Consider the following 24,674-nt stretch of genomic DNA (forward strand, 5'->3'; position numbering starts at 1 on the left):
TAGAACCCAGCGCCTCGAATGTGCTAGATGAGCGCTCTACCATTGAGCCACAACCCCAGCCCAACTTCCCTTTATTTTTTACTTATTTATTGAGGTGGGGTGGGGAAAAACCAGGGACTGAACCCAAGGGTGCTTAACCACCAAGCCACATCGTCAGCCCTTTTTATGTTTTGAGACAGGGTCTAAGTTACTGAGGCTGGCTTTGAACTTGGAATCTTCCCACCTCAGCCTCTCAGCTGCTGAGATTATAGGTGTGTGCTACCACACCTGGCTTCATAGTGTGTTTTTAAAGACCTAGGGTAGGGCTGGATGTGGTGAGATTCTGTCTCAAAATAAAAAATTAAAAATTAAAAGGGCTGGGGATGTGGCCAGTTGTAAAGCCTCCTGGGTTCAATACCCAATATCAAAAAATATACACATACATACAACATATGATCAAAACTCCTAGTATTTCAGGTTCCTATTATCTGATGACTCTAGCCCACCCAACTCAATCCATTACTATTTAACCACTCATCTAAAAGTCAGAAAAGAACTTCCTATTATCCACTGCATTTAACTTGTTGTTTAGTTGTACTCATGCCATTCCCTTCCCACAGAAATCAGCCCACCCTCCCTCAGAATAGTCTTGCAAAACCAAGAATCCATTCAAACTACCTACTCCATAAAATATTTCCCAAAGTAGAAAAAGTACTGCTCCCTCTGGAAAAGAAAAGTCTAAAACAGGATTCAGAAACAGAATAGAATATGTAAGATTTAATACTTGGGGTGAGGAACTTTTCATATCTATATTAAAAAGCCTAAGAAGCAGCAAAAAATAGAAACTAATTTGGAGGGGAAGGACTTTGAGTATGGTTTTGGAAAAAATAAATGTGAAGTGCCTGACAAGACCTCCAAAAGACCTTGAACTCTGGAGTTGAGTTAGGATAGGGAGACACACATATTTGGAAATGAATCCAGAAAGTTACAATAAAAAATTCAATGAGGTTACCCCAAAGCAGAATCAAGACGGGACTAACACAAGGGACAAGATCCAATCATCATGTACAAAATGTACAAAAGAATACAAGAAAGAGAAAGGCATATGGTTAGATACCCAGTTCAATTTTTTTTTTCTTTTTTTTTTTTTTTTTTTTTGATACCAGGAATTGAACTCAGGGCACTCAACCACTGAGCCATATCCCCAGGCCTATTTTGTATTTCATTTAGAGACAGGGTCTCACTGAGTTGCGTAGCACCTCACCATTGCTGAGGCTGGCTTTGAACTCATGATTCTCCTGTCTCAGCCTCCCGAGGCACTGGGATTACAGGCATGTGCCACCAGTTCAAACTTTTGACTTAAACTTCTAACTTAAACTCAACTTCACTGACTCCAGATTTCTACTAAAGGGTACCCCAGATATACTGCTCTCACTGTACCTTTAACACTATACCTACAACATAACACATATTAACCTCCAAAAAGTTAATGATCACTATGTTAACAGCCTAGAAAGTGTCCCTCCATGTTTCTATTCACATTCAAACATGCATTCACATATATGTGGTAGGGCAATTAGCTATCTGCTTACACAAAACTAGAATCATACCACCTACTTTTTTCAGAAGCATGCATTTCTCTCAGTAAACAGATACAGAATTAAGCCATGTATTTTTAAAGCTATATGAAGTTCCACAGAAATTGATAATTTCCAATTTCTTGCCTTTATTAACAATGCTATAATAAACAATCTTTTATACTTATGCTTTCACTATTGGAAAGATTTCCAAAACTCATGGTTTACTCAAAATAATACACAAGTATGATTTCTTTGGAGAAAATCATTCAAAGGTCACAACAGTGAATTCAACATAATACACACTGTTCATTTAATACAGTACTTTAAGTTTCATATTGTTATTCTTGTGGTGGAATTTTTTGGGGGGATGGGCAGTACTGGAGATGAAACCCAGGGCTTCACACATACAAGGCAATCCTGAGCTATACTTCTTAGCCTCATACTGCTATTTTTATTTAACTTTTCATTTAACAAACTGCTAGGTTTTAAGATTTTTTTTAAAGATAGGAACTCCATACTATACTAGTGTTTTGATTCATTCAGAATGATAACAGTAGTTACATATAGTAACCATTAAAATATATGCTAAAGGGGCTGGGGATGTGGCTCAAGCGGTAGCGCACTCGCCTGGCATGCGTGCAGCCTGGGTTCGATCCTCAGTACCACATACAAACAAAGATGTTGTGTCCGCCAATAACTAAAAAATAAAATATTAAAATTCTCTTTCAATCTCTCTCCTCTCTCTCTTAAAAAAAAAAATCTATTCTTTAAAAATAAATAAATAAATAAATATAAAATATATGCTAAATTGAACACAGCGGAGCAAGCTGTAACCCAGCTACTCCAGAGACTGAGGAAGGAAGATCCCAAATTTGAGGCCAGCCTGGGCCTCAACTTAGCAAGACCCTGTCTGAAGATGAAAAGCGTTGGAGATGTAGCTCAGTGGTAGAATGCCTCTGCATTTAACCCGGTGTCACTTAAAAAAAAAAAAAAAGTTAAACAAAGTTCAGACCCAGATTACATGAATATACTCTATACTAAAGGTTTAAAGGGAATTGGGGATGGAGATGTAAAGCTTAGTGCCCCATCTGTGAGAGATCCAAGCTTAATTCTCAATGCCAACAAAAAAAAAAAAGGCAAGGTAGATGGATTATTAAGACAACTTTAGTGTTCAAAAGATTGCTGAAAAAACACATGTGAACAAACTACATGCAAACAAGTCAGTTTTCAAAAGTAAGAAGTCTGGTGCTTCTTAACTTCCTTCCTTGAGTATGAAAATATGCCCAACTGGTCACTGTTCCTTTGAATGGACTAATACATCTTAAAGAATAAAACTTCAAAAAGCTAAAACAAGAAAGATATTTATACTGCAAAATGACATTGGTTGGCTGGAAGGGCCCAGACTTTGAAAATAGTGTCTTGGTTTCACTGTTTTTGTTTCTCTCTCTATCTCTCTCTCTCTCTCTTTTTTTTTTTTTTTTTTAACTAAAGCTATATAAAGCTCGTGGATTAAACAGAATAAATTTCTAAATTTAAAAATGGAAAAAAAAAATGACATTGGTATACAAAATTCATTAAATACCTACCAAGTGCCAGTATCTGCTGAGCCCTGAGGACACAGGGGCATCGCACTCAAGGAACAAGAGCTCTCCAGAGGAAAACCAACTCAAGGCCAAGGGAAAAGGGCCAGGAAAGGCTTTAGTGAAAGTGACAGGAGGAACAGGAAATGAAGTCTAAGAACCAGAAGAGCAGAGACTGAGTCCAAGCAATACAAGCAATTCACTTCTATTAACAGCTTACCTAAAACAACAAACTACAGGATCTAGGACTGCAGAGGTCTGCAACAACAGGGAGCCAGGCCTAGAACTTTTCTTGAGCGTGTCTAGGCTGACAATTTATACTGATGTTTACTTAACTGTATGTATTGTGTCACCATATGAACAGTGAGCTTTAACTCTTATATGTTTGGCATTTTAAGACAGTTAAATAAGGATCAATTTATCATTTTACAACTAGGAACTTCCTAAATAGAAGACTAATCTAACAGATCATTTTTAACCTGAAAACATATTAAAATAGAGATTTTTTTTCTGAAAAGCATGTATGTTCATGTTCCTAAATAGACAACAAAAATTTTTGTGGAAGAATGCATTAAAAAAAAACATAAGTACCTCTGTGAGAGGGACTGTTGGGATGAGTGGCAGAGCACTTGCCTAGCATGTGTGAGGTCCTGGATTGAATCTCCATTATAGCAAGAAGAAAAGGAAAAAAAAAAAAAAAAGCTAGAGAGGGGATGGTATAATGGAATGAACAAGATTTGTTTCCTATTAGACAATCTCTTGTACTTTTAGACTTCTTGTCACATATATCTTCAAACAAATTTTAAACTAGTAAAACTCCATCAATATTACTAATAAGGGGCTGGGATTGTAGCTCAGCAGTAGAGCGCTCACCTAGCATGTGTGAGGTCCTGGGTTCGATCCTCAGCACCACACAAAAATAAGTAAATAAAATAAAGGCATTGTGTCCAACTACACCTAAAAAATAAATATTTTTAAAAATATATTACTAATAATAAAACAAAACACCCTGATTTCCTACAGTAAAATTTTATCAGATTTAAATGCTATTAGATAGCAGCAAAAAGCAAACTATTTGCAAGATCCTAAATTCTCAAGGATTATTGGAACTCTTATTTTCTTTATATTTTGCATTTTCTGATTTTTCAATAAAGAGCATTAAGAAATAAGACACACTCCCATCTAATTTATTTTTTAAATTCCAAATTATAAAAGGTTGCAAGTCATTACTATTACAGGCCACCTAAAGGGACAGAGGATCCCTGTCCTGACCTCTCTTTCCTAAAAATCTTTACAACTAGGTCCCATTTTTTTTCTACAAAATAACACACTTCACATATAGGAATTTATAAGGTTAGGTTTTCCTATAGAAAAAAAACTATATTTTCTTTGATTCAATATAAAAAATCTAATGAATTCTGGTAACATTTTCTGGTAATCTCTAACCAGATTAATGAACAAGATAAATTTTGGCAATCCCCGGCATCAAGATACCAGTCTCATAAAAAAGCAACTAAATAAAAGGGTAATAATTACAATGTTATAAGCACTAAACTATGTAAGATAAGCTCTGGGAATATTGGGAAATCTTCTAAAATAAAATGGAGTAACACTTAAAAAGGTGTTTAGTTATAATAGCTGCTAGCATTCCCTGAGAACTATGTACTTACTAAGAGTCCAAAGTGATTTTATTTATTCTTTTAAATTTTAGATAGATTTTTGGCCCCATTTCGTAGATGACAAAACAGGGCACAGAAAAGTTAAGCAGTTTGCCCAGTGCTAAACCCATATAACGAGGACTCCAAAAATTAAAGCTACAAAGAATGAGACAAAGTCAATAAGGGTAAGGTGGAGAGAAGGCAGTGGATGGAATGCTAAACAAAACAGATCTTAAGTTCTTTGGGGCAGTAAACTGTGGAACGAGGCTAAAAAACTAAAGTTTGGTAAAGCAGGGCTAAGATCACAGAATTCTTTGTATTTTATATCTCAAGGACAATGGAAGGCTATGAAAAAACTTGGGCAGGAAAGTGTCTGAGACGAAAACTATACTTCAGAAAGATCACCAGGGATAACCTGGAGAATGAATTAGCAAGAACTAAAAGGAAAGGAAGGATATTTTAAAACGCCATCAGTAATCACTGAAGTAATCACATCTTGAAATGGTTTGGCTTATGATTTTTCGGTTTTATAATAGTACAAGTTATTTCCATTCAGTAGAAATTATACTTTTAAATTTTGAATTTTTACCTTTTCCCAGACAATACAAATCTTGCAATACCGGACTAGTATCAGTAAACTAGTTTGTAGTCAGCCACAGAATTATGAGGGAAAACGAGTGATACCCTACAGTGTACTGTATTGCCAAGTTATAATATTCAGTATAATGTATGCTAAATGCACTTTAGACTTAAAATATTTTCAACACAAAGTGGGTTTATTAGGATAAAGCACCATCAAAAATCAAGATCCATCTGCCAGTAGAGGAGAAAAGGGTAAAGTCTTTACTGATATGTAAAGACAGCAGTTAAGCTGTCTTTAAGAATTTAAGCATTTAAGGCAAGTTACATAATACAGAGAATATAATTATATATATTTTAAAATACATTGTTTATTTATATAAACATGCCCCAAAATATTAATATTTCCATCTGAATGGTGGAATTATGAGTAACCTTCCTAGTAAGTTTCTAATCTGTGTGCATAAGAAAGATAGCACTGGTAAGAAACACTGAACACAGAAACATTCAAATTTTAAAATTTCTAAATCAAAAAAAACTAAAAAGTCTTCATTCTTCAAAAGGGGACACTCGTGACTTTTAAGAATAGTTGTAAGAGTGGGGGGTAAGGGGGTAAAGTCAGACTGTAGTGGGGTGAGTAGGCTGGGTGAGGAAGGGAAGATCACAAATGTAGTCAACTCTTTCAAACATTTTAGCTATAAACTGGACACGGTGCCATACACAATTCCAGCAATTTGGGAAACTGAGGCAAGAAATTCAAAGCAGGCCTTGGCAACTCAGAATAAAAAATTAAAAGGGCAAAAGGATGTGGCTCAGTGATACAGCACCCCTAGGTTCAATCTCCAGTACAGAGAGGCAGTGGGAGGAGGAATCTAAGCTGTAAAAGAGTAAAGAGTAGAAAGAAAATTTTCCATACTTTAAAATACCCACTAAAAAAGAACTAGTAGAATCAAAGGATAAAGAAACAACTTAGCAAAACAAATAAAGTCTTTGAGAAGGCACAAAAGAGGAAGATTTCAGAGAATAAATAGGGAAAAACAACAACAAAAACAAAAAACCTTTACTCCTATCCAATTGTGATAAAAGAAAGTAGATCTAAATGACACGATTGCCTCCAGAGTTATTTTCATGGGTGGTTTTTGGTGGGAAGGGAATCACATTTGATGGCCTGAATTTTTCTAGAGAAGTGAATGACAGAGAAGATGACAGCATAATAGGGTTTGAATGAAGAAGGTAACTGCTTCCCTACAAGAGTGTGGGGTTTTTTTTGTTGTTGTTGTTCTTGTTGAATTTAAGAATGCTTAGTTTATTTTTAAAAATAATAATAACAAAAACAATACAGAGTTCCCTCAATTTCCCCTAATGTTCATACTTAAAGAACCAAAGTACAAGCCAGAACCTTGTCTGTAATCCCAGCAACTCAAAGAGGCTGAGGCAGGAGAACTGTAAGTTCGAAATAAGTTTCAGCAACCTAGTGAGGCCCTAAGCAATTAGGCCCTGTCTCAAAAAACAAAAAGAACAGAGGATGTAGTTCAGTGGTAAAGCACCTTGGGTCAATCCCCATTATCCCAAAGGGGGGCAGGGGGACAGACACAGACAGACGGGGGGACACCACCCATTCATCAAAACTAAAGAGACCAACATTGGTACATCACTATAAACTCCAGAGTTTTTTTTGTTTTATTTTGTTTTTTTTATTAGGATTTCACCAGTTTTCCCAACCATGTTCTTGCTCTGTATCAGAATCCAATCTAGGATCCTCAAGGAGATCCCAGTCAAGATAGAGCACCTACTTGCAAGGTGGTAGGCTTCTCTCTCCAACTTAGCAGCCTAGGTATAGGACACCGAGGGCTAACAAAACTAAACATGGGTTAAGGTTTTGTCAGCACAGTAAGAAGAATAAAAGAGCAAAGCAGAAGCTTGAGAGGCTGAGGCAGGAGGATCATGAGTTCAAAGCCAGGCTCAGTAACAGCGAGTAGCTAAGCAACTCAGTGAGACCCTGTCCCTAAATAAAATACAAAATAGGGCTGGGGATGTGGCTCAGTGGCTGAGTGCTCCTGAGTTCAATTCCTGGAACCAAAAAGGAAAAAAAAAAAAAAAAAAAAGCAAAGCAAAGAGGATAGCAAAATTGTGACTTAGGAATCAATGGGAAGAAAGTAAAAACAGAAGTTGACGTATGTAAGATTCTGATAATGTCAAAAAGGTATACTAGGAATAAAAATGAAGCACCTGTCCATAGGAAAATCTACAGAAAATCTCAGAGGGCAAAAGGCAAAATTACCAGGGGAAGATGAGCTTAAGGCGGCCTGAAAATATCTTATGAATAGCTTACTACAATGTAGCCATTCAACAAAAAATGACATTTCAGAGAAGTCAATATAAAGTCTTAAAAAAGGCTAGATGAAGAGAAGAAAGTGTGGTATGAGGGTAAGACAACAACAAAGGATGAATAACCAGAAAGACTATCATTCCAGACAATGACAGGCAGAGACAGGAACACAAGGCATATAGGAATTAGCAGGCCCCAAGGATTCTGGGAGAACTTGTCCTAGTACCCTTGAAAGACAAAAATCACTCACACCTTTGAGGAAGAGTCAGAAAAGGACGGAAAATGCTTCTGAGAGAAACTAGGCAAAATATAGTTCTGAGACTATCTTAGATAGCTTATCCTTAAGATATCTTAGCATATCTTTCTCATGCTGAAACCAACTATGACAGAGTAGAAGACAAGGCTCTCATCTCCCTCCTGTGATCTTTTCTCACCTGTAGATATCCTAGTTTTAAAGATAAGGACTTCAAACAGAGGCCTCTCAACAAATTTTAAAGAACTGGCTTAAAGAGACCAGAAACAGCTGGGGGCAAAGGCACACACCTATAATCCCTGCAAGGCTGAGGCAAGAGTATGACAAGTTCAAGGCCAGCCCCAGCAATTTAGCAAGGACCTAAGGAACTTAGTGACACCCTGTCTCAAAAACTAAAAGGGCTAGGAATGTGGCCCAGTGGTAAAGTACACTTGAGTTCAATACCCAGTACTGAAGGAAAAAAAGACCTGAGAGAATATTTCTATGTGACAACTATTTCTGACCTTGGCCATTACTCAAAATTCCTTGTAAGTGAATTCAAGTAATCTAATCCTTATACAATTATCAGGAAATCTGTCTTCTTCAATAAACTGCATCCTTGTACTTGATAATGTTATGTAGTCTGATTCTTTTGTCATCTTTGAAAAGTCTGTGAGCTAAATTTACCCCTTACTATTGGTTACTTTATCTCTGATTATTAGCATAATTATTTTTACTTTTCTCTGTTTTTCTATTGTTTTCCTAGCTTCCTCATCTTTGTTAAGCTCTTCTTTGGAACTTCAACTATCACTCTGTACTTATAAGTACATTTTCAAAGAAGGAGAAAGAGAAGAAATCAATCTTATTGCTGGGTTTACAACAAAGAGAAGACAGACTCTGGTCTCTCATCTACCTTAAGAACAGAACAGAGGAACTAGATGACTTGTAGGTTCAGGTAATCACTATCAACATGAAGGAGCTGCAGATCTATGTGTTAAGTTTCAGCTTAACGAACACACAGCAAGGAGAAGACAAAACAGATGCAGAATCAAAATATGGCACAGTGTCTAATGGTTCAACTTCAAAAGTATTCCCTAATACTGACTCCCGGAAGTCTTGATAGACTGATTAGCTACCACCAGTGTTTCACTAACAATTCAGAACATACACTCCTTTGAAAATCTCCCAAATCTTACAAAAATCATCCGCTATTGTGAATCTCTATTTTCTAGGCACATAAAACCCAAGGAAAAAAAAAATGACAAAACCTCAGTTGAAGACCAGCCAATATTATGCAGTCTGCCAACAAGAATAACAGAATGAACACCAAAAAACCTGAATCTGCCCCTATTCTCTACCTTTCTATTCCCCTAGCACCCTTCACATGTGCTAAATAAATGAATAGTTCTGTCCCCACTTCAGCAGTGTACTATTTTTACCTTGACCAGATCTAGACAAAGATAACACACCATTACTAACTTCACTAGTGCAACTTAGTTTAACCTACTTCAAAAGAGTTCACGCATTATCTATTCAATCTAAATATATGCCCACCCCATATCCCCATAATCCACTGCTAGGCATATACCCAAGTGAAATGAACTAAAGTTTTACCCAAAAGACAGAAGATTTTCAATGGCATAAGCAAGTGAATGAATTAATAAATAAACTGAAGTATATTCATACAGTAAAATATTACTAGGCAATTAAAAAAAAAACTATTGTTAAAATATTGTATGAATCTTCCAGGTACTCCCCAGCATCTTTTGTTGAACAAAGGAAACCAGCCACAAAGGAATACTTCAGGCATTATTCCATATGTGATGTTCAAGAATTGGTAAAATAATCAGTGGTCACAGATGTCTGAAAAGTGCTCTCCATGGAAGTAGGGACTACTGACAAAGAATAGGAAACCTTTTGGGGTGCTAGAAATGTTCACTATCTAAAAATGGTGATAACAGAGGTATACACAAAAGCCAAAATTTATCAAACTATATACTTCAGATTTATGCACGTTTACTATATTTTAATCCTCAATTTTCTTTTTTTTTTTGGTGCCAGAGATTGAACCCAAGGGTGCTTACCCACTGAGACATATCTCCAGCCTTTTGATTTTGAGACAGCGTCTTTTAAATTGCTGAGGCTGGTCTCTAATTTGCAATCCTCCTATCAGCCTTCTGAGTCACTAAGACTGAAGACATGTGCCACTGCACTCAGCTCAATTATTTTTTAAAAAGGTTAAATTAGGTAATAAATGGTTTATCTAGAATAGTACAATTAAATATATTCAGTGATCATGAAACTACACTATTTTAAGTGTAAATTTTCTGATAACATAATTTCATTCCCTACTTAAATTTTCCCATAAAATTAATAACACCACTTTGAGAAAATAACCTTCAAATCTGTTTTTATTTTTAAACATGGTGTCATTTTTTTAATACCTTTATTCTGTTTATTTATTTACTTAATTTTATGTGGTGCTGTGGATCAAATCCAGTGCCTCACAAGTCCTAGGCAAGTGTTATACCACTGAGCCACAACCCCAGCCCAATTTGCCAGTTCTTTAATACCATTAACAAGGACTCAGAACACATTTTCTCATACTTCAGAAAAGAACTAAGTAAAAAGATGAAAAGAAAAGGTCTAAACATGAAGGAGAATCACATACACCACATCACTAGAAAAAGTAGAATTCACTCAACAGAATACAGATACAATAATGTTTATACACAGAGTGTAATTAGTTATTATACTTATGCCAAAATAAGACAAAGAGAACACAAGATCAAGATATATTAGTGAGCCAGGTGTAGTGGCACATGCCTATAATCCCAGTAGCTCAGGAGGCTGAGGCAGAAGGATCACAAAGGTCAAAGCCAGCCTCAGAAACTTATCGAGGCCCTAACCAACTTAGGGAGACCCTGTCTCAAAATAAAAAATAAAAAGGGCTAGGGCTGGGGATGTGGTTCAGTGGTTATGTGCCCCGGGTTCAATTCCTGGTATCAGAAAAAGAAAAAAGAGAGAGAAATATTAGTGAGAGTAATGATTTTTTTCCTCCACTTTCATAACCTGCAATAATATTCTTGAATTACTTTACAACAAAATGTTTTTAATTACCATAAAAAGCATATGCCTGGTCTATTATGAAATACTTATACAGCCCCAAAATAAACATCATAGAAAGTTACAGAAAGTTAAATATTCTTTTCAACATTAATTCAGTTTAAAAAAAAAAAAAAAAAATGGGTGGTACTGGGAATAGAACCCAAAATGCTTTACCACTGAGCCACATCCCCAGGACTTTTTTTATTTTGAGACAGGGTCTTGCTACGCTCCTAAGGACTTTCCTAAGTTGCTGAGGCTGACCTTGAACTTGCCATCCTACTGCCTCAGCCTCCCAAATTGCTGGGATTACAAGGCATGTGCTACTGCATCCAGCTTAAAAAAAAAAAAAAAATTTTTAATGAAATAAAACAAATTTTTAATGAAAAAATAAGACTCAGGAGAGGTGTCCAAGCAACTTGGGATACTAAGGCAGGAGGTGAGAGCAATCGATCACAAGTAAGATCAGCCTCAGCAATTTAAGGAGACACTACCTCAAAATAATAATATAAAAAAGGTTGGCAAGATACCCAGTGGTAGAACACAACTGGGTTCAATCCCCAGTACTATTAAGTAAATAAATAAATGAATTCTTCTATTATAGCAAATATTATTAACATATCATTAATATGTAAACATTTTAATAACAAATATGTTAACACATTTTACTAATTACAAAATTCTATGAAGTAAAATTAGGCTTGAATTATTCACTTTATTATTAAACACTTAATCCAAGGAACTAAAAACAAAGAATTTTTTTTCCAGAAAGTCCCCAAAAATCCAAGGAAGAATCTACATATCAGGCCCACACGTTGTATCTGAAATTATTCTTATAGGATTATCTTTTTAAAAATTACAGATGTTCGGATAATTTCTCCTTATCCTAAAAGGAATGTAAATTCCTAATTTGTAAGATTGTGGCAAATACTGCAACCTAGTACAACTCAGAACCATTACCCATACTATAAAACCAAAGTCAACTTTATGCCTAATATTCCAAAAATCAAGATCAATGTAAACATTCACCCACAAATATATGGATAAACAAATACTGTAATAGTCTTAACTTGGAGTACTCTTGGCATTTAAAAAAAAGCAAACTATCAATATAAGCAACATGGATGAATCACAGACATTACACTAGGCAAAAGAACCCAGACACAGAAAAGATACATACTGGATGACTCGGAATGATTCTGTTTACATAAAATTCTAGAACAGACAAAACTAATCTAGTTCCAGAAAATAGATTATTAGCAGGGGAAAGGACCACAAAAAATTGGAGAAAATTCCTGGGGGGATGAAAGGTTATTTTAATTGAAGTGACGGTTACACAACTATGTATATTTGTCAAAACTTATCAAAGTGTACACTTAACATATATACTTAAACTGAAGGCCTTTCATCATATATAAATTATACCTCAAAAAAGTTAATTTTTATAAAGACTACGCTGGGTTGGGAATACAGCTCAAAGGTAGAGTGATGGCCTAGCATATGCAAGGCTGTGGGTTGATCCCCCAGCACCACCTAAATAAATAAATAAATAAATGGGTGGAAAAAGGCTAAGCTTATTGAAAATGAATAGACTCCCCCTCAAAATAAAACAAAGTTTAAAATTCAGTTCTGCAAGAGCACAGGTGGAATACAGTGGACAAAACATGATAGAGTATCAATGTTAATGACGCATCAAAGTTAACATGGATGGTTACAGGTCATGTTGACAGTATGTGCTCTTGATATGAGGTGACATAAATGGCTCTTTACTTCCTCTGTGATTTTTCTTCTAAAACCCACAATTCCAGTCTAACCCTGAAAAAAAAAAAAAATCACTCTTCGAGAAGCATTCTACAAAAATACTTGACTGGTAATTCTTTAACTTGTCAAGATAATCAAAAATAAGAGAAATCATCAGAGCTAAATGGTGCCTGAAGAGACAGGACTAGACATAATATGGTATTCCTGAACAGGGTCCTGAAACAGAAAAGTACACTAGATATAACCAAGGAAATGTGAATAAATGATGAACCCTGGTTAATAACAATGTATCAGTACTGGTTTAGTAACTATAACAATGTACCACAGTAACATGTTAATTTCAGAAAATTCTTTGTACTATCTCCTCAATTTTCTATATATCTAAAATAGTTTTAAAAAATAAAGCCTATTATAAAAACAAAGAAACCTAAGCTATAATAAAAAGTTCTTTTACATTTAAAAAAAATACAATTCCTTGGTAATATTTGTCCTATCTCCAGTGCCAACAGACACACATGGCATAGCTACAGTACTCAACAGTGGAGATTAATAGGACAGTTCCATCATAGCTGTAATTCTGGTGAACACTGCTGGTATAAGTTATTTTTAAAAGAATTATAACTGATCACTTCCACAAATCACAATCTGCCTGCCATGAGGGCTGCAGATGCAACAGTGGTAGAGTGCATGCTAAGTATATGCTAGGCCCTGGTCAACTCCCAGCATCAAAAAAAAAAATTAATTTAAAAATGTTTTAAACACTCCATGATATGTTTACTCCTATTTGAAACAATTTTTAAATCATTTTTAAGAACGCAATGTAAGGTGTAAATATAACACTGAGAACTATTCAAAGCACCCGTTCACAAAGTATAGCCTGTGGACCTACAGACTCTGTTTCAGATCATTTTCAATGTCAAAAATCATATTCACATCAAGGGCAGTGACACACACCAATAATCCCAGCAACTCAGGAGGCTGAAGGAGAAGGACGTTAAGCTGGAGATCAGCCTAGGCAATTTAGTGAGACGCTGTCTAAAAATTTTAAAAAGACTGAGGGTATAGCTCTGTGCACTTGTCTAGCATGCTCCAGGTCCTGGGTTTGAGGTCCTAGGTTCCATTCCCAGTATTGCAAAAAATACATTAAAAAATTGGAATTCTGGAAAACTTTTATTTACCACCAGGAGATTCACAGTTTTCCAGTACTTAGATTCTTAATAATTTAAAAGCTTTTCTGATGAGTATTGATATTAAAGTATTTTGACACTATATAAAATAGGCACTCAATATACAAGACTAATGAATTTTAAGATTAGAGCACAAAAAAAAAAAAAAATTCACTGATATACTTCAGATTCCACAGTGCAACAAACCTTTAAAAAACTGCTACAGCTGAGCATGATGGCACATGCCTGTAATCCCAGCATCTCGGTGAGACTCCGTCTTTAAATAAAACCTAAAAAGGGCTGGGGATGTGGCTCAGTGTTTAAGTGCCCCTGGATTCACTTCCTGATCCCCCCCCCAAAAAAAAAAAAAAAAACCTACTGCTTATCCAATTTTATCCTAATATCAAAGGATACACAATTATCTGAAAAAGCTGCTAAGATACTCCTTTTTCAACTACATAACAAACTTATAAGGATGATTTGCCTTATATAAAGCCAGGCATAAAAACAATTTACAAAGGCAAAACAATGACATTCTTCTCACCTGATTTTTTAAGAAAGGTTTTAGAAAATAGGTATTGTTCATTTAAAAATGCCTTTGTTAACCTACGAGTTTATTATTTTTAAATGAATCAATTGTTTTAAATTTATCAAGATAAATACAGACAGATGTAACTAAAAAAACAAAAATTCTTTGGGGTTCTTTGATAACTTTTTAGAGCATTAAGGGATCCTCCTGTGATTTGAATGTGTCTCCCAAAGTTTTGAAATAATCCCAGTCCAAAAGTATTAAGAGGTGGGGCCTATTACAGGTGATTAGGTTACAAGGGCTCTGTTGTCAAGATTGGATTAATGTTGTTAGGCTGGAAGTTGGTCAGTTACTGTTGTGAGTTTAGCCCCTTATTACTTGCTCACTCTTTCCCTCTTTCATTGCATCATGGATGATGCAGACTGCAGGCCTACACCACATGCTAGCATCAGACTTCCCAGACTCTAGAACCACGAGCTAAATAAATTCACTGTTCATTATAAATTATCCAGTTTCAGATATTCTATCATAGCAACAGAGAATGGAGTAAAGCAGGTCCTAAGATCAAAAAGTTAAAGAGTTAGAGATGAAGCTCGGTGGTAGAGTACCTGCCTACCATGCATGACTCCAAGTTCAATCTCCAGCACCACACACACACACACACACACACACACACACACACACAAAGAAAAGAAAGAAAAAGAAAAAAGTTACATCTACCTCAGAGGGAGAGGGAAAAAACAGCAAGAAAAATAAATTAATAAATTAAAACAAACACACACAGCATATCAAGGAGCATAAAATATCACACAAGGACACCAAGACCCAAACATGACACTTCCTTAAGAAATATGTAGGGTTTTAAATTGCATTTTTTCCAAGAACAGAAGGACTTCACACTTTGAATTTGATTATGTGACTCTCCCACTAAACTGTAAGCCTCATAAAGGCATGATAGAATGTTTTCCCCACCATTAGGGATAGCCCAGCACCCAGCACAAAGCAAACACTCAAATATTTGTTGTATTAAAAAAATGTTAAAAAAGATCTGCAAAAAGGGCCAGGGGTGTAGTTCAGTGGTAGAGCATTTGCCTAGAACAAGTGAGGCACTGGGTTCAATCCTCAGCACCTAATAGAAATAAATAAAGTTATCGTGTCCATCTTCAACTAAAAAAAAAAAATCTACAAACAGAACCCACTGACTTAACTATTCAAAACTTCTAAATATAAAATTTTACAATAAAATTTACCTATCTACATAGTAATAACAATCATAAAAACTACCATGTGTTGAGAGCCTATTTATTACATGCCAGGCATTGTACTGGGCACTTTAGATTTTTTAATTCCCATGACAACCATGGGGTATACTTTACAGGTAGAAAGGTAAGGCTGTAAGAGGTTAACTTATCCAAAATTATGTGAAATAAGTAACAGAAAATTAAAACTATATCTTTGCTCAAAAACATTCAAGCCTTTTACCACCTATTGATATGGGGCTTAATACTGCTTGGTTACCTTTCTTTCTACTTCTTGGCAATTTTTACTAGAACCTGTTTTGTGAAAAGTCACTTTTTCTTCCTTTTCCCAGTCTTCTACTCTGTTCCCCGTCCCCAAATTCCCACCCCTTTACATCATTCAATTAAGCAATATATTAAGCCTACAACTGGAGATAAATGTATGTTCTTATAAAATACTATCAGAAACCTCATTAAGAATGGTGAGAGCTGAGGATGTAGCTCAGTTGGTAGAGTGCTTGCCTAGCAAGTGCTTGCCTGAGCTCAATCCCCACCACCAAAAAAAAAAAAAAAAGGTGAAAACTAAAGTCTAAGGAAAAGTATCAGTTTCCAGAACACAAATTAAAGCTCTCTGACCCACTGGTCTTGCAAGATGGCTTCACATCCAGTTACACAGAGTTCACATGGCCATGGTTTGGGAATCCTTTCCCAAGGAACTGATCATGAGAGTCCCTGGAAATCTCCATCTCATCAAGGTCTGTGCCATGATTCTCTAATTAGAAAGCACTAAACCTTCAGCAACTTAGCGAGACCCTGTCTCAAATTCTTAAAAAACAGGCTGGGGATGTGGCTCAGTGGTTAAGAGCCCCTGGGTTTAATCCCAAGGAGGGAGGGAGGGAAAGAGGGAGGGAAGGAAGGGAGGAAGAATTGGGGCTGGGATTGTGGCTCAGGGGAAGAGTGTTTGCCTAGCATGTGTGAAGCACTAGGTCCGATTCTCAGCACCACATACAAATAAATAAATAAAATTTGAAAAAAAGAAAGTACTAAGATGGTATGTATGGCTGTCAATTCCTTGTCAGTCTCTAAAGGACCTATGCTAAAGAAAACAGAGCTCCAAAGACTTCCTCCAGGTCCAGGAGAACTTGAATAAACAGAGCTTTGTCTCCAAAGAACGTCCTGGCTACTAAAAATCACCCTGTTACCATTACTATCATTGTCCCTATGGTTTCCGAACAATATGTAAGCATTTCTCTTTCCCCCCTCTCTTTTAGTGAAAAGATAAAGAGTAAAATTAGCAAAAGTGAACTATTCTAGGAAAAATTACAATGCCATGTTATCTGATAATCTCACCACAAGCCAATGTTTTCCAGAGAGGAATACTCAGTTTATAAAAGTTTTACACAGAGTATGTTGAAATAATATGTCTTAACTCAATGTCTAGATTTAAGAAAAATGCACAATTTGAGAAAAGAATCTTTAAAAAAAAAAAAATAGCTAGCTGCAATTTATTAAAAAAAAAATCCTGAATAAAAAAAAAAAAAAAAAAGTATCAGGGCTGGCTCAGGGTAGAGTGCTCACCTAGTGCGAGTGAGGTACTTACTAGGTTTAATCCTCAGCAACATACAAAAATAAATAAAAAATCAAGGCACTGTGTCCACTTACAACTAAAAACTATACACTTATAAAAAAAGATATCAGAGGAAGTCACATACATGGCCTGACATTAGACATATCACTCAAAATCACTTTTACAGTGATATGGGCTTTGCATAGTCCTAGCTAGGCTTTGCATCGAAAAATCTAGATATCTGAATATTAACAAAAGTTAAATAATCTTACTTATTATTTTACTTATTTCTTAAGAAAGAGATTACCAGTATATAAAAGCTACAAACACAATCAAAAAAGATTTCAAATAATTCCAATAAAAAAAATTTACAGCTGGGCACAATGGCACACACCTGTTATCCCAGTGACTCAGAGGATCACACAGGAGGACCACAAGTTTTAGGCCAGCCTGGACAATTTAGCAAGACCCTACTTCAAAAAATAAAAAGGGCTGGAGATTTAACAAGTGGTAGAGTGCCCTTGGGTTCAATCCCTAGTACTGCAAAAAACAATAACATCTGTTAAAAAAAAAAATGAATCGAGGAGCCGGGCATGGTGGCGCATGCCTGTAATCATAGTAGCTCAGGAGGCTGAGGCAGGAGGATGGTGAGTTCAAAGCCAGCCTCAACAACTTAGTGAGGCTCTAAGCAACTTAGCAAGACGCTGTCTCTAAATAAAATATAAAAAGAGATGGGGATGTGGCTCAGTGGTTAACCACCCCTGGGTTCAATCCTGTGACCAAAAAAAAAAAAAAAAAAGTCTAGAAGCTTCTAGGTGAATCTGCCTAGAATAGCCATTGCTCTACCTTCTCTAAGAACCAGCAGAAAACTGAACCAAGTACAACCAATCAAATCTTCCTTCCCAGGAACTTAAAATTTAGACACTGAGCTAACAATCAATTGGCTAGTGGCACTAGACCTTGGGTTCATCTGTGGCTCCAGGAATGAAGCAGCTATTTTCTTCCACTTATTTGTTAAAGCATAAAAGGCCGGACTACAGAAAGACAACTAAGGCAAGACAAAGAGAGGATACTTCTGAACAACTGGGAGTAAAATGCTATCTAAACTACCTTGGTTCCTGAATACATCCCAATTTCTGGTTCACATCCCTCATGAAGCCAACTATTCTTGGGTTCTTTCATGATAACTCGGCCCCTCAGCACTCCTGACCCAAAAGCATGCCTCTTCTTGTTTCCAGCTATCAAAAAAATCATTAACAGGGGCTGGGGATGTGGCTCAAGGGGTAGCGCACTCGCCTGGCATGCGTGCGAACTGGGTTCGATCCTCAGCACCACATACAAACAAAGATGTTGTGTCCGCTGATAACTAAAAAATAAATATTAAAAAAATTCTCTCACTCTCTCTCTCTCTTTAAAAAAAAAATCATTAACAGTTTAAAATGCAAATTCGCACCAGGATCAATGTAGAAACAGTATGTTATTCTTACAGTTCATAAAGGATCTAAGAGGTACCACAAAAAAAATTTCTAATCACTAATCATAACCTCAGGAAAAATAACGGAAACCTAATATAGCAAAAATCAACTTTTGAGCACAAGGATTTAACTCTGTGGTAGAGCACCTGTCAGAGCACTTGCCTAGTATGCACAATGCCCTGGGTTCTATCCCCAGCACCACACACACACACACATCACCTATTAAGCCCTCAACTTTCAGCTCCCCTTCCAGCTTACCTGTTCAAATGTTCTGCTGGTTCACAGCAGGAGGTTTGAGCAGATTTTTCCGGCCCTTTTAACACTGTAAACAATAAAAGTATTAATGTAAATCATCTAGCAAAGTTTAAAAGTATAGCTTTTTGTCATGAATATATTTCACAGGAAATGGTTTTCAAACTTGGTTAAAATATTACAATCACCTGGTATGTTTATTATAAACTTGATTTCCTGCTGGGTCTGGAAAGCCTATAGTCCAAGCTACTAGAAGGTTGAGGCAGAAGGATTACTTAAGCTCAAGAGTACGAAATCAGTCTGATCAATACAGTGAGAGTCTCATCCCCAAGAAAAAGACAAAACAAAACAAAAAACTAGATTCTCTCATATCTGGAGACCTGGGTAACACTTGAGTAGAAATGAGAAGTAAATATTTTAAACAAAATTCCTAAATGATTCTAATGAACCAGACAAATGACTACCACTACAGGGCTTCAAGAAAATTATTATTATTATTGGGAGTTTCATTCAAAACCACATTATAGCCAGGCACATTATCTGTAATCCCAGCAGATTATGAGGCTAAAACAGAAGGATTGCAAATTCAAGGACAAACTCAGCAAATTGGAAGGGGCTAGTAATGGAGCTCAGTGGTAAAGTGACCCTGGGTTCAAACTCCAGTACCCGCACCCCCCCACCAAAAAGCATCGATTATAGGGCTTTGATAATAATCTTTAAAGAATACCTGATAGAAAATGAAGTAGCATCATGGCCACATGCGAATAATCACTGAGCCCCCAGAAATCTGACTAGCGCCAACAAAATGTCCAAGGAACAAAGCTACCAGGTGCACTTCCAGCTCCAAAATTACAACATGCTTTTAATACTGTGTAGAGGCAGAATCTTAAAAATCCACAAAATGGTGATATTTCAAGTGACAAGGAATAGACTGAACCACAATAGCCTCAAGTGGTATCTTAGCTAAAATCAAGATGCTTTGAATACTATCAAAGAATAATTTAAAAAGTTGTTAATTTTATTAGCAGCAAGAAAGCAACTTGAGAAAGCCATTTCCACTTTTGATTGAATTTTGCAAAGTAGCCATATTATAATGTTCAACTATAGCCCTTGCATCCTACCTTTTTTTAAGATCAAAAGGAAAAGGGGGGAGAACTAAATTAAAAAAACAAACTTCTACAGGCCTAACTCAAGAGAACAAGTTCCAGGTTATCTCCTATTGTAAGTACAAATTAAGTTCAAGTTAATAAACCCTGTAACTAACAAGAAAATACAAAACTGTGTTCTTTATTTAATTACTTTAAGGAAATATGTAATACCTTATATTTTTCAAATATGTTCATAAAATAAAGTTTGGTCACTCAAAGAATTAGTCTCTTCATTTTTCTATTGCTACTCCTTTTCCCAACCTCACACTAAATTATGGGCAATTCATAAAAAATATAATTTTCCATTCCTACATTAATCTAGTATATTTCTCATTCATCTGAGAGTATGACAAAATAGAAAAAACAATAATCTGATCAAAGAATACTGAACACTTCCCTAGCATGCATGAGGATCTGGGTTCAATCCCCAGAACCATAAAATAAATAAATAAGCTTATTCTTGAAATAAAAAATTCCTTTTATTTTTAAAGAGAGTAATTCTTCAGGGCATTAAAAATGAATGGAAACTCCAAAACTTTATCAGCATAAAATACTAGTAAGAGTCAAGGGGAGGGGAGGAAGAAAACCTTGGGTTCAGTCTTTTACAGCAATGATCAAAGAATGTTAAGGCAATTCAAAGTGTTAAAAGAAAATGGACATTTAACTTGCCTCTATGACACCTGGATTAACACCAACATAGGCTGTAGATTCAACCTAATGAGACTGGTCCCACTATAGAATAAAACAGAAAGTACATAAAATTTAATCAGCAGGGACAAATAGAGATCTGCAAACAAACTCAGTTTTTGAAAATGACATCAAATATCTTTTTAGAAGGGACAATAGGAATCTTTTCACCCAAAAAGGTCCTCTTAGACAGCAATCACTATCAATAGTATCATCTTCCAGTGTGAAGGTCAATAAAAAGAGAATAGACATTTGGAGTATTAAAATGCAGAGTCATGAGAACAAATGAACTGATTATGACATCAAAGTAATTAAAATTTGGAAATGTCATTTCGAAAATTCAAAAAAGGAACAAGAGGGAGAAAGGCAATTAGCTAAAACACTACCTCATCACTACCATCATTGACTGTGTCCCCTTTTATCAAGGAGCTCCATTCACACACTGACCTTGTTAATTCTGTCTTCACATGATTTTGAGGCAAACCCATTACAAATTATTTTTCACATAGGCAAAAAAAATCAGCAAAAATACTTCAACCCTGAAGTATTTAATTCTTCCAGTAAACTAAAATGAAAGGACATTTATCAACACTCAGGAATAAGAATATGGAGATAAACTGGAAGAAAATCTGTAAAAAATTTTTCCCCAGTCTATTAAATATTAATTTGAGAACTAGTCTTAAAGGTAAAAGGAATAAAAAATCAGCAAAAACAAGTTTTACACACGTGAAACACTATAAAGGAAATAAATACAAATTAGTGGGAGAGTCCCTGTGGTATTTACAACTAGACAAAACAGTACAGAATTAAAAGAAATTCTTTCCGGATCAGTTAAAAATAACCTGCATTAATATACTGATTCTACCTCATTATATTCCTTAATCACCTATGTCTAAACTTCAAAGGAAATCCTCATTACCCTATATTTTCAAATATTCTTCAACTTCCAAAGATCCCTTCCTACAAATCATTCCTTTCAAAACTGTTTCAAGGCAGTCTAGCATCAATCTCATTTTAAGTCTTCTTTTTAAATTTTTTTTTTATTTTTTAGTTGTAGATGGACATAATACCTTTATTTTTTATTTTTACATGGTTCCAGGGACCGAACCCAGTGCCTCATGCATGCTAGGCAAGTGCCGTACCACTGAGCCACAACCCCAGCCCTTAAGTCTTATTTTTGAGAAAAAAAAATTCATTAACAATTTTCTAAAATATGCGAACATCCTGAATTTTTCCAAATGTGATTTCCCAGTCACATTTGGAAATGCTGGTCTATATCTCCAAATCTGATTTTCCTAAGAGTCACAGAAAAAAGGAAAAATTCCAGGACAGCGAATGCCACATCTCATCTTTGTACAAGAGATAGGTACACACACTGCCTCCAGCCTTCCAGTCTCCCTCCCACCTCTAGGTGAGCCTCAGTGCTTTGCCCAACTTGGTTTTTGTCTCAGGGTCTTTGTCCTTGCTGTCTCCAAAAATGAAGCACTCTTGCCCTTGTCCTTTTTTTTAATATTTTATTTTTTAGTTTTCGGCGGACACAACATCTTTGTTTGTATGTGGTGCTGAGGATCAAACCCGGGCCACCCGCATGCCAGGAGAGCACGCTACCACTTAAGCCACATCCCCAGCCCTTGCCCTTGCCCCTTTACTTATTCAGGTCTTTCCACAAAAGTTAGCTTATCCATAAAGCCCAGGGGACTCAACTTAAAATTAACCCCTCCCAACTCCCTATTATCCTATTTCCCTTCCTCATTTTTCTCCCACATCACTTACCACTATACAGATGGTCCCCAACTTAAAATAGGGTCATCTTATGCCTTTTCAACTTCACTATGGTACAAAAGGCAATACCCATTCAATAGAAACCATTCTTTGAATTTTGATCTTTTCAAGAGCTAATGGTATGTGGTACAATACTCTCTGGCAATGCTGAACCTTGACAGTGAGCCACAACTAGCAGCATGCAATTATGAAGGTGATCAACCAGTGTAAACAACTGAGACTCTACAGTAGTCTATGTTGTTAAGTTGTGATGTGCACTTTTAAGTATGTTAAATGCATTTTTGACTCAAAGTATCTTCAACTTGGCGGGTTTATGGGTATGTAACTTCATCCTTAAGTCAAGGAGCATATGTATATTTTACCTAAGTTCATAATTATCTGTCTAGAAATGAGCTCCATGAATGTTGGGTCAGTTTTTTGCTCCCAGCACCCAAGAGTGTATTAAGTACTCAATATTTGTCAAATGAATGAATGAATATGAAACACACACTGCCTTCTCCCTCACCAACCTCAAAACTCTAAAAGTGCTCTGTCAAGTAACAAAAGGGTGTGAAGGCTTTTCCTTTCTAGTGAATCACTGCCATCATCAGTGTTAAATGTCAAAGGATCATATGACATTTTCCCGATACAAGCCACTTCTAATTTTTTTTTCTAATGTGCTCTTCTGAAATTAATATCTGATGTAAAAGAAATATACATATTCCAGCTTAAAGCAATCCAAAAGCTGCTAAACTGGTAAATCACGTAAAAACATCAATGAGAGAAAACATTTACATTCTAACCAAATCGGTCAAACTCTTCAAGACCAGAGCTGCAAATATTATAGGATGAAAGCTAATGTACAGAAAAGATGTCCAAAAACAAAATTGGGGTTGTTTTTTCCCCCTAATCTAGGGAGTCACTGGAGTGAATCTAAGAGGGAAATACTACATAAAGACAGAGAATCTCCCCTCAGTACGACACTGCGAACCAAAACTCCCATAATCCAAGGTTCACAGCACGGGACAGGAAGCTTTTCACAGGTTCTAGTCCCTTACCTAATCCTCCAGTTAAATTAGCATACTTACCTTTCTTTCAGAGAAACTAGGTGTGTTTAGGAAAGCTGGGGAGAGGACCGGGGAAATGCAAAGCCACGTTATTTATCGCCAAACACGGTCATACAAACCTGCTTCTTCGTACCCTCCTTCCCTGCCCATTTGATTTTTCCAGTCACAAAACTGAAGTGTCCAGAGTGGTTTGTGGGAAACTGCTTACAGTTAAGACTAATGCCCATTTCAACCTGAGGGGAACGTTCGGGTCCCCAAAGCTGCCACCGGCTCTACACGCCCAGCCTCGGTGCCGGGTTCCGATCATGGCTCCACCTTGCCTCGGGCCTGGTCCCGACCCAGTCCTCTCGCCAGGGAAGCAGTCTCCCCGTCCAGATGCTCCGCGGGGAAGGCCAGGGTGCACCTCCCGGGGGCAGGTGCGGGCTGCAGGGCCGGCGGGAGCAGCTGTCCGGCCGCAGCAGCTGTTACCCGGGCACGCCGAAGCTGGGCGGGCGTCCGGCCCCAGGGAGCGGCGAGCGAAGGCGAGCCCGCTGGCCTGGGCGAGCCGGCCTGGCGCTGCCCACCCCTCGCCTCCTCCCTTCCTCGGCTCCCCCCGCCATGCCACGGGGGCCCCGGCGGAGGGGCTGCCCGCTGCTGAGACGCGCCCGGGCCCGCCGGGCCCCTCGCCCGGAAGGAGGCTCCCTCCAGCCCCGCACCAGACCTGTCCCATCGCCTGACGCCCAGAGCCGACCGCGGCCGCAGCCGGGGCGGCCTGTGGGTGTCCATGCGGCCCGGCCGGGTCGGCCAAAAGCGGCGGGGACGCGAGCGCGAGCGGAAGGCCTAGGCGGCCCGGGCCGCGGCGGCGGGGCCAGGGAGCGGAGGGCAGCCGGGCTGTGGAGCTAGACGGAGTCGCTGGTTACCTGCGGTCCCGGACAGGGAGTCTCTCAGAACCCAAGTCAGTCCTCAGCCTCAACAACACAAGATGGCCGACACGTCGCCACG

The 24,674-nt window shown here is 37.3% G+C and overlaps 1 protein-coding gene across 3 annotated transcripts in view; it reads right to left on the bottom strand.

Annotated features, from left to right (window-relative positions):
* Gigyf2 (GRB10 interacting GYF protein 2) overlaps positions 1–24,674 on the bottom strand; it is a 132,567-nt gene extending 107,893 nt beyond the window's left edge. The window contains exons 1-3 of one of the 3 annotated variants that reach the window (XM_071619538.1): positions 24,593–24,674; positions 20,848–20,910; positions 19,037–19,100 (exon numbers count right to left, since the gene is read on the bottom strand). The gene's annotated coding sequence lies outside the window, so the exon portion shown is untranslated. The remainder of the gene's footprint in view (positions 1–19,036; positions 19,101–20,847; positions 20,911–24,592) is intronic. The other 2 variants (XM_027941702.2, XM_027941704.2) reach the window with 2 other exon arrangements.

The sequence above is a fragment of the Marmota flaviventris genome, chromosome 11, assembly GCF_047511675.1.
Source record: "Marmota flaviventris isolate mMarFla1 chromosome 11, mMarFla1.hap1, whole genome shotgun sequence".
Lineage (NCBI taxonomy): Eukaryota > Metazoa > Chordata > Mammalia > Rodentia > Sciuridae > Marmota > Marmota flaviventris.